Source organism: Hyperoodon ampullatus (genome assembly GCF_949752795.1).
Source record: "Hyperoodon ampullatus genome assembly, chromosome: 11".
NCBI lineage: Eukaryota > Metazoa > Chordata > Mammalia > Artiodactyla > Ziphiidae > Hyperoodon > Hyperoodon ampullatus.
The window spans coordinates 31558989-31571119 of record NC_136924.1 but is presented as its reverse complement, the minus strand read 5'-3'; the positions used below and the strand labels follow the sequence as shown (position 1 = coordinate 31571119).

General features: G+C 47.0%; 1 protein-coding gene across 4 annotated transcripts in view; it reads left to right on the top strand.

Moving 5' to 3' along the window:
* Positions 1-12131, top strand: part of LARGE1 (LARGE xylosyl- and glucuronyltransferase 1) — a gene marked incomplete at its 5' end in the record, with an annotated part of 449451 nt that overhangs the window by 130409 nt on the left and 306911 nt on the right. The gene's annotated exons all lie outside the window — the stretch shown is intronic.

Below are 12131 nucleotides of genomic sequence, written 5' to 3'. Positions count from 1 at the left end.
TCTCCCTCTTGCCCTTCACCCCGCCCCCGGTTCATGCATCCATGCTTATGTGTGCGCTGCATGTGCACACACGTGAGCGCACACGCACACACTCACGCACTCCTTTTCTGCTTCTTCCAGTCCCAGTGGAGAGGAGTTAGAACATCCCTGTTAAGAGCAAGCCCTTCTGGGACAGACAAACCTGAGTTCATTTTCCAGCTCTGGTGGTTTCTGTTGTGAGTGCTTGAGCAGGTTACCTAACCTCTCTGAGCTTCAGATGTGTCTCGTCAATAAACTTTAGAAAACAATACCTGCTTCCTGCAGTATTTGTGAAAAGGAAATGGGATGGCCATATAAAGCCACAAATAGTGTCTGGTATATAGCATATTTTCAATTATAGGTAATTTTTGTTATTTTTAGTTAGATGCAGATATTACCTGCAGTTTGTTTATTCCATTTCCTGGCTACATTCTCAGAATGTTAGACTTCAGATGCCCTGAAGAGAAAACAATTTGCAAACTGTAAGATGCTGTTCACGTGAATGTGGTTTTTAGTGATATTGGTGATACTGTGTAGTATACCATAAGGGGATATGGGGCTTATTGAGTGATGTAGACTCAGTTGCATGCAAGGTCAGTGGTCAGGGAGATTTTAGACTGGAATGGTCAGGGGGAGCCCCTGAGGATAATAGGATTTCTCATGGATTCCCAAGCCTGGTTGAAGTGTGGGCTGGTGGAGAGACGGAGGAAGATAGATGGAGGACATCCAACAAGGAGTGTATGTGTGAGTAGGAAAAATATGAAGCGAGGCGCTGTCAAGCAGGAAAGGATTCAGAACACAGTGAGTTGGTCGGTCAGGCGAGCACAGAGAACCTGGGCAGGGAAGCACGTGCTGCATAGTCATCATTCATCCAACAGATATTTACTGAGCCTCTATTATGGGTCTCACAGTGTTCTCTGTGCTGGGAAATAACAATGACTGAAAAAGAGACAAAACTCCCTTTCTCCTGGTTCTTATGTTTTGAGGTAGGAAGTGAGGAAGAGATGATAAACAAAGAGAAATTCGTACTATTACCAAACCCAGGTTTGGCTGCCCGCTGCTCATAAGCCAATAATTCGAAAGGCAAGGGTCAGTAGAAAGGAAAGGTAGTTTAATCAGAAGAGCTGGCAATCTGGGGGGAAGGTGGACTCATGACCTGAGACCAACTCTGAAGATTCTGCTCAGCCATGACAGTTTTTAAAGGGGTACAAGGGGGAAGAATCTCAATGAATCACTGAGGCAGGAGGTTGGATTCTGCATCATTCTCCATTGCATGCAGACGGGCTGACTCTTTCTTCAGATGTTATGTTGCCTGTGTGATCTACCTGCAGGATTCTTAGGGGGGTTGTTAGGGGTAGAGAGCTAGTCATTTTTTAACTGCTTAATTCTTCATTCTTGCTTCTTTTTATATAAGAAAAGAATCAACAGGTTAGGCAAGGCATGGTGTGCATTCAGGAGAGCGTAAGTCAGGAGTTAGGTTAAATTGCCTAGTGATCTCATTCCTATAATTAGGTTCTGACTACATGCCAGGCCCAGCCTCATTTAATCTTCCACAACCATTGCCAGTGGCCTGTGTAATGGAAGATCTCTGTTTTGCATCTTTGGGGACTTAGCAACTTTAACAAATTCCCTTGGTCTAGGCTGGTCTGGGATGGCCCCTAATTTGGGGATCTTCTTTCCCTGCCTGGGTGAAGGCTGGTTTGATTTCTTACAGATTCTGTGCTCTCAGGTTATGGTCATGGCATCAATTTAGAGTGTTGGCTGGCCCAGAGGGAGGAAATTCTTTTCTTTGCGTGTGTTTACATTATTATGTCTCAGGCTGACTTAAACCATCAAGTACGATCAAGGAGGTGCAAAATAGAAAAGGAAAAGGAGAAAATGGGAGGACACAAGTGTAACACAGGGAGGAAACAGAGGATTCCTCTTCCTGCTGTAGTCTCTGTGGCCATTGTCTTCCCCTGCTCAGCTTTCTGAGATACACACATCCTATTGATATTTCTAAAGAGGGCTTCTGTCCCGAGCGCCCCATCAGATAGTGTGGGCAAAGACCATTGGCTTTCAAAATGGGAGACAGGCACCCAATTCTGGTTCCCTCTGTACCTTGATGGCCATGTGGCACTGAGCAAGTTACATCACTTTTCTGTGTGTTGGATTCTTCGTTTGTAAGTTATGGATTAAAATCAAGTTCCTGCCTCAAACTATTTCAGTGGTGACAGTGGATATTAGAAATTTAGGCAAACAATAGCATAGTTGGCTTAGTAGTTGATTTCACTGTGATTTATCAAACAATCCCAAGTTAATGGTGGCTTTGCATCTTATTTCTGTTTACATGTAAGAAGTCCGGAGCTATTGGTGTAGGGATGTTCATGCCTGGATACAGGCTTCCTTTATCTTTCACCCAGCTGGCTTGACTGGCATTCTCAAGGTCATCTCATGGTCTTTAATGACTATCAGAGCTTCAGCCCTGTCATTCACATTCCAGCTAGCAGGAAAGAAGAAGCATTAAGGTGGGGCATATCAGCTTGCTTTAAGAACACATCTCAGAAATTTCACAATCAGTTCCTTTTAGAACACATTGGCAGAACTTCATTTAGTTGCTGCCTTTAGCTGCCACCTAGCTGCAAGGGGGCCTGGAAAAGATAGATTTTCTTTAAAGAAGCCATGTTCTTTGTTAACATTTTGGAGTTTTGCTCCTAGAGAGAATAGATATTATGGTTATGGTGAATGATCTCTGTCAAATGAGTAGTTACCAAACTCGGTTATACATTAGAATTATATACCAAACATGCATTTTCATGGGACCCACCACAGAATCTACTGATTGAGAATCTCTGAGAATAGAGCCCAAAATATAAGTATTAAAAATATGTATCCCAGTGATTCTGGGGTAGTGGAAACTGTTTGGAAACCACTGCATTAAGGGACAACAAAAATAAATGATGGGGTTTACTTTATCCTTGTGCTCTTTGAAAGATAAAGACCTCGAGCTTGTTAATTGTTACTATAACTTATTTTTTAGTCTTTTGCACCTGAGAATTAGGTTTTGTCCATTTGTTTATCTTCTCTTTGTGCGTCTTGATAATGTTATGTCTTAGACCCTTAAAAAGTTATTTTTTGGTGGACTTCACCTGTGATGAACCCCAGGTCCTGTTCGAGGTTTCATAGATGAATTAGAAAGTCCTGACCTGCTTGCATCTTATTTCAATGTGGTCTACTCTGGGGGCACGCGTGCCCTGAGATGCTGTCTTTATACCCATTAGCAGTGTGCTTCTTCGGTTTCCATCGCTTGGCATATTTAAAGATTTTTGGGAAAATTCCATAGAGGCAGATGAGAAATGTCAGTCAGTGGAGTCAAAATAGAATCCTCCCTTCATGGGAGCACTCGTGGTTACAAGTGCTGAAGTGGGTCCTGACACCCTGTCAGTGCGCAGGGCCTCATCACCAAGGACATTGTCATTGTACCTGGTTGTGCTGAAACTTCTGTGGGCTATGACAAGTATTTCTGAAAACCCTCCTGAGATGATGCCCGGGCTGTCAGCTGAGATATTTGGTGATAGAAATCAGGGGCCTTTGCCAGTCCTTGTGCCCTTTTGTCAGTTTCTAATGGTGTGGCCTTCAAGTAGCTGCCCATTTTATTCTTGCACATATCTGTTGTCAGGACGATGCTGCTTCCATGAGGGACTGGTTTCTTTGTGCCTTGGGACTTGGAACAGGATGATCCTCTTTGATCTCCACTTCTGCTTATGTGTGTACAGATGTGTGCTGCATTTCTCATTCTGGTCTATTCTGGGAGTCAGCTTATGGTACAGCACAGAAATCACTGAACTGGAGTCCGAATTTCTAACCAGGAATCTTTACTTTGCCACTCACTAGCCATGTGACCTTGGGCAATTCAGTTACCCTCTTGGAGTCTATTTCATTATCATGAAATGAGAATAATAATGCGTTCTTCCCTATGCAATTGTGAGGAGGAAATGAGATAGCAGGTGGGAAACTGACTTTGTATGGGTTTCACATAGACTTATTATGGATATTCCAGTTCTCAATTGCTGCCTAACAAATCACCTAAAACGTAATGGCTTGAAACAATGCCAATCATTTTATTAGCTCTCCTGGTTTCTTTGGGTCAGGGATTTGAGAAGGACTTAGCTGAGTGGTTCTGGTCTGGGGGGTGGTGGGGGACTCATGCAATTACTTGGTGGCTGGAGCTGGAATGGTGAGGACTGGAACCATGGGCGCTGGCCCAGCATCTCTCTTCCCTGTTGTGGACTCAGGGTCTCTCCATGTGGTCTCTCTCTATGGCTGGTTTGGGCTTCCTCACAACATGGCGGCTCCAGGACAGTCACCTGCTTCCATGGCAGCCGATGGCTTTAAGTACAAGTATCCCAGTGAGCAAGGCAGAACAGAAGCACTTTTAATGACCTGGCCTCAGAAGTCACACAGTGTCACTTTTGTTGATAGTGTAGTCTGTTAGTTGAAATAGTCACAAAAGCCCACCCAGTTTGAAGGGAGAAGGAGCACACATCCCATCCCTCAATGGGAAGAATGTCAAAGAATTAAAACAGCAACAGTTGATATTGTTATTATGAAAAGCCAGGTGAATGGTACTGTCTGATGTCAGACCACCCCTTGAGGAAGTATCTCTTTCCTTCTATTCCATGCCTTGAACTTCATTCAAAATGAAATAGTAATGTAATAGTAATAAAAGTTAACATGTATTGAGCCCTGAAAGTGTAGGCGACACCATGCTAAAGCTTACATAGAATATCTCATTTAATCTGCATAGCATACTTTCTTCCTTTTATAAATTAGAAAACTACTGCTGAGAAAAGTTAGATAATTATTGCAAAGTCACACTATATGGAAGAGGTGGAGCTCACATTTAAACCTTGGCAGTTTGCTTCCTAGAACCTGTGCTCTGAACCACTGTGCTGGGCACTTCATAAGTTAGAGCTGCTGGGACCCGTGTTCTCATCAGCTCAGAACTGCAGTCCTTATTCTGTGCCTGGCAGATGCCTTACCTCAGAAGGCTTCTGGGTGACAGTCGCGATATGGAGGTCATCTTTCACCTCGGGGGCTGTCTCAGCCCTATGAGGGTAATCATTCCTCTGTGGGTCTAAGCAAGGATCTGTCTGTTCTTTAAAAAGAAGCTGGGTTGTTCTAAAGTGCCTGCCAGATTGTGACTGCATTTGTCAGGTCAGTGGGAGTTTACCGTTTTGCTTTAGGTTTTATGTTTATAAACCTTGACACCTCTTACCTGCATTTTCTGGACCCATAACAAACCTCCAAGAATTTTGATCTACCTTTTTACTTTTACTTCATCTTCAAGGTCTTTCCATAATCACTCCACAGTGGAAGGGTTTGCCCACAATCTTTTCATACATCACGTTGCTGTTGAAAGATACTCTTACAGCATTTGGATACACATTTCATTAGGTTCATATGTTGTCTTTGGGGCTCCTCAAAGGACGTAAATCTACTAAAATATCCTTGCTAAGTGTCAGGCCCTGGAACTAGAGGATGTTGTACTGGAGGGTACCTAGTAGGACTTCTTCTGCAGTGATTTTCAGGAACCCTAGTTCTCAGTGTGGTCTTTTGGGTACCTTCCTTGAGTGTATAAATTATTTATTGCTTCATGGCAAGTTATTACCAAAACTTAGCAGTTTAAAACAACATGCATTTAGGGCTTCCCTGGTGGCGCAGTGGTTGAGAGTCCGCCTGCTGATGCAGGGGACACGGGTTCGTGCCCCGGTCTGGGAAGATCCCACGTGCCGCGGAGCGGCTTGGGCCTGTGAGCCACGGCCACTGAGCCTGCGCGTCCGGAGCCTGCGCGTCCGGAGCCTGTGCTCCGCAACGGGAGAGGCCACAACGGTGAGAGGCCCGCGTACCGCAAAAAAAAAAAAAAAAAGAAAAAGAAAAAAAAAAAACATGCATTTATTATCTCATAGTTCTGAAAATTGGGAATCTGTGAGCAGCTTAGTTGGAGATTGAGGCTCCAGATCTCTCCTGAGGTTGCAGTTAAGACATCTGCTGGGGCTGCATCAGCTATAGGCTTGATTGGGGCTGGAGCATCTGCTTCCAAGCTGGCACACTGGCCCAGCTGGGACCTCACTTCCTTAAGACTGCTTGAGTGTTCCCCTGGTGTAGCAGCTAGCTTTCCCCAGAGGAGGTGATCCAGCAGAACAAGGCAGAAACCACAGTCTTTTTTATGATCTAGCCTTGGATGTCATGGACCATTACTTCTGCTAAGTTCGACGGGTCACACAGACTCACTGATACAATGTAGGAGGGGCTGCACAGGGCATGGTTCTCAGCTGGCAGGGATCTTTGGGGTCAGTCTTGGGCTGGCTTCCACACCATGGCCATGGCACGGGGCCCTTTCTCTGGCAGCCTCCTGGCTGTGCTTACCCCGAAGCAAGGCTGCCTTGATCTGCTTTACCTATTGTGCCCTCTTGTAAAACTTACTTTGAAAATGTGCCCTTAAGAACAATGACAACAAATAAAGATGCAACCCTCACATTTTAAAGATGATGAAATTAAAGCAGGGAAATATAAAGGGTCTTACTTAAGATGACACAGTTGCTACCCCAGCCCAGATGACGATGCTAGTGGCTCACCTCCACATTCCTGGGTTTTCTGCCTTCTTGTATTGAAAGAGAGGATAAAGGCAGTGCCAGCATTCGACAGTGGAGGGAACTGGGCATCTTTGAAAGCCTTCCTTTCAACAGTAGGGGAAAGACTGTTTCAGTTCTTACTTGAAGAGGAGTAGAAGTGAGGGCAGAAGGAAAAAACCTGATGCCTAGCTTTTGAGAATATTTAAGGTTCAAAGCCAGTTATTTCCTGGCGGTCCAGTGGTTAGGACTCTGTGCTTTCACTGCTGAGGGCCTGGGTTCAATCCCTGGTTGGGGAAACTAAGACCCCATAAGCCACACGGTGCATCCAGAAAGAAAAAAAAGGCTCAAGGCCTCAAATTCAGAGCCTTCAGCATATTATAAACTCTCTTATAATAATAATAATTTAATAATGACTGCTGATATATATATATCTACTACATACAGGATGCCAGGCTCTAAATCATGAGTCATCTTACTTAATCTTTCCAACCCTGTAAGCTGACACATTTATTACCCCTTTTCTATAGATGAGGAAGCTGAAGTCCCAAAAGGTAGTCCTCTTGAAAGATGGGGAAGAGTTTGACAGGTGCGGGGAGGTGCTAGAGCATCCTAGATCGAGGGCGCATCATGGAAGCAAGAAAGCTCAGTGCATCATCTAGCTTGATCATGGCCTGAACAGTGTGAAAGGTGGAGGCGGGGCTGCTGATGGTAATGATGTTAATCAGACCTGCTTTCATTAATTTTGCAGGTATTAGGTGCCAGCATTGCACTTGACATACCTTAGCTTAAGAAATCATTTTAATCATCCTAATTTTTTTTTTTTTTTGCGGTACGCGGACCTCTCACTGTTGTGGCCTCTCCCGTTGCAGAGCACAGGCTCCGGACGTGCAGGCTCAGCGGCCATGGTTCACGGGCCCAGCCACTCCGCAGCATGTGGGATCTTCCCGGACCAGGGCACGAACCCGTGTCCCCTGCATCGGCAGGCGGACTCTCAACCACTGCGCCACCAGGGAAGCCCAATCATCCTAATTTTATAGATAGGGAAACTTAGGTTTAGTGAGACCATGTAGTGCAGAGCCAGGTTGTAATTTTTCTTTTAATTTTGGTTTAAAAAAAAACCCTCAAAACATGAAATTTCTCTTCTTAACCATTTTCAAGTGCACGGTTCAGTTGTGTTTAGTATATCCACATTGTTGTGCAACAGATTTCCAGAACTTTTTCAAAACTGAGACTCTGTTCCCAGTGAGCAGAGACTTTCCATTTCTGCTTCTCTCCAGCCCCTGGCGACCATCATTCTACTTTCTGTTTCTGTGATTGGTCTACTTTAGATACCTCTTATAAGTGGGATCATAGAGTATTTATCTTTTTGACTGGCTTACTTCACTTAACATAACGTCCACAAAGTACCCCATGTTGTAACGTGACAGGATTTTCTTCCTTTTGAAGGCTGAATAATAATTCATTGTACAGATAGACCACATTTTGTTTATCTGTTCCTCTGACAATGGACACTTGGGTTACTGACACCTCTTGGCTGTTGTGAATAGAGCTGCTGGGAACGAGGGTGTGCAAATATGTTGCTGAGGTCCTGCTTCCTATTCTTTCGGTTATATACCAAGAAGTGGGATTGCTGGATCATATGGGAATGCTGTTTCTAATTATTCCAGGAACTGCCATACTCTTGTCTTTAGTGACTGCGCCATTTTACATTCCCAGCAACAATGCACACGGGTTCCGGTCTCTCCACGTCCTTGCCAGAGGTTGTGAATCTTAATGTGTGTGATAGCCTGCCTGCTCTGTCCACTGGAGAAGCCGACTGTGAACTGGTCAGGAAGGACTTTGGACTAGGATGCCGTCTGGCCCTTTCTCACCCCTACCACTACCTCCCTGGCCCGTTTCATTTCCAGCTTCATGTGCTGTGAAGCACATCCAGAGATGGAGTTTCACGTGCTGACCATCTATGAAGTCGTGTCCATGGGGCCAGCCACTGAGGATGCTGTGGGAGGGTCATTGGCTGCAGCCAGCCCAGGAAGGGGCCGACCCTCAAAAAGGCAGCTCTTGGCAAGGAGGCTGTTCCTAGCAAGTGGGGCAACGCACACCTCATGAAAGGGGCCTTAGGCAGCGTATCACGGAGTCCACCGCACGTGGGTTATTGCAGTAGCTTCCTGACTGTTCTCCCTGCTCCCACCTTCCTTGTTTGCTCACCTCCCCCCCCAGGTATGTGCACACTCAGAGCATCTGTTCTTAACTGGCAGCTAGAGTGACCCTTTTAAAATTTAAGTCAGATTGTGCTGTTTCTCGGCTTTGAACCCTCCAGTAGCTTCTCTCCTCACACAGAGGAAAAGCCGAGTTCTTAAGGGTGCCTGGGAGCTCTAGAAGAGCTGCCTCACGCACTTCAGCTTTCCTCCCTGCCGTCTTTCCCAGGCTGCCTTTCCACAGCTCCCTGTTCCACAGGCGGCTGTCTGGTATCTCAGGGTTGTTTCCGCTGCCTGGGACACTCTGCCTGGACACCCAGAGGCCTCATTCCCTGATCTACGTCAGATTTTTGCTCCAGTGTCACCTTCTCAGAGAGAGTTGTCCAGACAACCCCACTTTAAAATCTTAGCCCTACTCACCAGCCGCCCATCCACATGCCTTCTTCCTCCCCTGCTTAATTTTTCTTCCTAGACTCCTCATCGTCTAGCATTCTATATAGTTTAATTATATGTGCCTTTGTTTGTTTATTTCTGTGTCCCCTCAAGGGGAACGCCAGCTCCCGTGATGGGGGGGCAAGGATTCAGTCTCCTTCACTTGCTGCTGTATCCCCAGCAGCTACAATTGAGCCTGGTACATAGTAGGTGCTCAGTCCATGCTTGTATTATGATTGAGTACTTGGCAAAGGTGTGTAGGCTTTTGGAGTCAGGCTGGTCATCCATTGGCCCCATAGATGGGATTGTGATGCATGTCAACTGTGCTGGGTATGGGGCTATATTTAGACAACCCACCTGCCCCAGGCATGGGTTTACCCTAATAATTAAACTCTTCTTGACCCACCCAAAAATCAGTCTCACCCTTTCACATGTCTTCTATGAAACACTTGGGTTTCTGATTCCTCAGCTTATGATGCTCTTCATAACACAAGAAAACCCACCCTAAAGCAGACCAGGAATATGCCGGTGGGGATGCTGGGAGATCATTCCCTTGTTGTCCATTTATTGGGCCTTGGCCACAGAGGACGCAGTCACCACGCCCTGGAGGTTTGGCCCATCCCGTCCTCTCACCGGGCCCTGTAGGCCCTGCGTTCCACCTGCCCCCTTGCGCAGCCCCTGATGACTTGGCTTCCATTATGGTTGGAAGGGGTCTCCTTCTCTTTTCTACAGGGTGGAAATAATTTTGTCTTCTGGGTCGGTGGATCAGTATTTTGAGTGAATAGACAAAATTCGGTCAGTGGTTTCCCAAGAGAGCAGAGCCTGGGCCGTTTGTAAGATTATTTTAGGTGGCATGTTAGCAATATATTTTTTTAAATGTAATAGTTAACATGTGTGTGTTACTGAGGCGCGTTGTGTGGGTTGAGTGGCAGGAGTCTGAGTTCTTCAACCCCTTTGCCGCTGACTGGCTGAGGCGAGGGGCCTCGTACCAGTTACTCATCTCCTCTGTCTCACTTCCTTCCTCTTGAATTTTGGAAAATCCTGGGTATTAGGAAAGCTCTGTATATAGAACTTCTAAATCCCTCTTTTTATAAAGGAGTCACCGAGGATCAGAGAGGTTAGGTCGTTTGCCCAAGGGCACCCAGGTGGCCAGAGACAGAGCTGCGCCACTGTCCTGATTTCCAGGGCTTTGCTTTTGCGCAGGAGAAGCTGCGTCCTGTGTTCTCCTCCCCTGGCCTTTTCATCACCCTGGAAGAGTCATAAATTCCAAGGCGGTGGGAGAATGAGGTGGCTGTCCGGGAGCACTGCCTCTGCTTGTCTTGTAGAAGTGGGTTGGGGGCGGGGGGTGCTTCCTCCTTCTCGGAGTATTGGAAACAGATTCTGCGAAGACCCCTCCTCCTCTCCCAACCTAATCCCAGCTGACATCTGTGGAGTGTTTAACCGGAGACACTCTTCAAAGTGCTTTACACACAGAGCAGTTCTCAGGCGGAGTCCCTGGACCAGCAGTATCGGCGTCACCTGGATTCGGGGGATCCTCAGGCCGCTGCTCTGAACCTCCTGAATGGGGAACTCAGGAGGAGGGGCCCAGCGCTCTGTGTTAGCAAGCCCTCCAGCGGGTCTGATGCACGTTAGACTTTGAGGACCACTTACCCTCAGCAACCCCTTGAGGGTAAGTAGTATTATGTCCCCGTTTTACAGACGAGGAGGTTAAAGCCAGGGGAAGATGAACACCTTCTCGTTATGCTGTGTGTGCAGTCGGTCACATGAACGAACATCAGTTCAATAGTGCACCTACTTGCACTTACTTGTCTGATCCCCCCAGCTACACAGTGGAGTGTCCAGTTTGATCTACATTTTACAGGTGGGCCAGTGAGGCCCAGGGGTGTTAAGCGACTGCTCCAAGGTCACACAGCAACTCAGCTTTGAAGTTATGGCTCAGACCCAGGTCTCTTCACTCTCGTTGGGTTTTCCCAGCTAACTGGCTCCTGCCTCTGTCGCCAGCTGTGTGCCTCTCCCTGGCTGCCATGGGAGCATCTGTCCTCTGGGAGGTCCTGCCTCTCCACCCCCTGTTCCAGCAGCTGCAGTCCAGAATCCGGGCCGAGCCTGACTCCCCCCAGCCCCTCCGCACATATGCCAGCGTTTAAATAGGTTTCCCCTCCCATTCCCAAAGGCTACCGGTTACGAGATGCTTTCACTACGTTGTGCCCCCAGGCAGAATGCCTGGCCTTCAGGGTCGCTGCTCATGGGGTCGCTGGTGGACACATGGCTGGCTGGAGTGTTGATTACTTCTGCCGGGGCCACAGTTTGTCTTCCCTCCCTTGGTTTGGTGTGAATTTCTTTGGGGACAGTGGTTATTTTTCTCTCGCATGCCTGTATGAGAAAACAGCCCTATGGGGATTTTTTCCTGTTGGAAGGCAGTTCTCTTTCAGGTTACATGGAGACGGGCAAACACCCAGTTATAAATCCCTGCTAACCCTGAAGAGCAGCCGTGAATATTGCCCTGGTCTCATTACTAGAATGCCCTCTCTTCCTGGAAGCTCTCCCTGCCTCTGCTCGGTCTGGGGTGCTGCTGGCTACTCTGGGGGCAGGGACGCCGAGCTTGCCACCACCGAAGCCTCTGCAGTCCCCGCTGGGGTTGTCTGGTTGGCTCTTTCTCTCTCTTCACTTGACCCGGGGGATGAAGGCTGATTGACGTTTCGATCCTTTGAGCCCAGCACAGTGCCTGGCACATCAGTCTCCAAAAACACTCCGGTCATGTCTGCATTCTTCCTGCAGGCCCTAAAAGTAAAGGTCACTCACTTGACCCCAGTGGCATCAGCAATGAGAGCCTAGCTCTGGCGCTCTAACCTGTATCTTTGGGTGCAGCTTGCAG